Source organism: Chelonoidis abingdonii, chromosome 23, assembly GCF_003597395.2.
Source record: "Chelonoidis abingdonii isolate Lonesome George chromosome 23, CheloAbing_2.0, whole genome shotgun sequence".
Classification (NCBI taxonomy): Eukaryota; Metazoa; Chordata; order Testudines; family Testudinidae; genus Chelonoidis; species Chelonoidis abingdonii.
This window is the reverse complement of record NC_133791.1, coordinates 22,824,143-22,825,480: the sequence shown is the minus strand read 5'-3', so window position 1 is coordinate 22,825,480 and position 1,338 is coordinate 22,824,143.

Below are 1,338 nucleotides of genomic sequence, written 5' to 3'. Positions count from 1 at the left end.
CCTCCCTCAAGATTTGAAAGTATCCTGTCCCCTGATTGGTTCTCTGGTCAGGTGACAGCCAGGCTCACTGAACTTGTTAACCCTTTACAGTCAAAAGAGATATAAAGTACTTCTGTTCTATTAACTTCTACTATCTGTTTATGACAGCAGCACTTTAATGTGGCTGTGTAGTCACAGCACCAGAACTGGGAGAGAGCTCTCCCAGTGCTGTAAAAAACCACCCCAAGGGGAGTAGCTCCCAGTGCTGGTGCACTGACTACACTGTCACTTTCCCATGCTGACACGTGCAGCGCTTGTGGGGTTCACACCCCTGAGTAAGAAAGTTGCAGTGCTGTAAAGTGCCAGTGTAGACAAGGCCAGAGGCTAATGGGAGGGAAGGGCCTAAGTATGAATGACATATTGGGAAAAAATGATGAAGTCATCAAACATTTTTCTACACATGTATTTACATATTATTTATTTATGTCAAATTAACAAGTTCATTCTACTCTCATGCAGGACCGGCGCCAGGGTTTCTGGCGTCATAGGCGCCGGGCCATTTCGCTGCCCCGCGCACAGGTCTCGTGGCTCCAGTGGACCTGCTGCAGGCATTCCCACGGAGGGTCCGCTGGTCCGCGGTTCCGGTGAAGCTGCTGCAGGCACCAGCGACCAGCGAACCGTCTGCAGAAATGCCTGCGGCAGGTCCACCGGAGCCGCGAGACCAGCAGACCCCCCGCAGGCATGACTGTGGCAGCTCCACTGGAGGCGCCTGCCGCCCCCCCCTGGCAAAATGCCGCCCCCCCCTCATAATGCTGGTGCCCTAAGCGACTGCCTAAGTTGCCTAAATGAAAGTGCTGGCCCTGCTCTCATGACACTCAATTCTTCAACCAGACACTTTTGAGTAAGAGGTAGCACGGAGGATGCTACTCTGGCCTTCTCCTGGGCCTCCTTCCTCCTGGGTAGTGGAGTGCTCATCTATATGAGGGTGAACACTGCAACATTACCCATCCTGCTCACCTCTTTCCACCTGAAGAAAGAACAGGAGTACTTGTGGCACCTTAGAGACTAACAAATTTATTTGAGCATAAGCTTTCATGGGCTACAGCCCACGAATCCTTATGCTTATATTGAGGAGATATATATATACAGATACATTCAGCCATTACAAACATTGAATCTATTTCCTCATGTAAGTATGCTCACACTTCTTATCAAACTGTCTGTACTGGGCTATCTTGATTATCACTTCAGAAGTTTTTTCTCTTACTTAATTGGCCTCTCAGAGTTGGTAAGACAACTCCCACCTTTTCATGCTCTCTGTATGTGTATATATATCTCCTCACTATATGTTCCATTCTA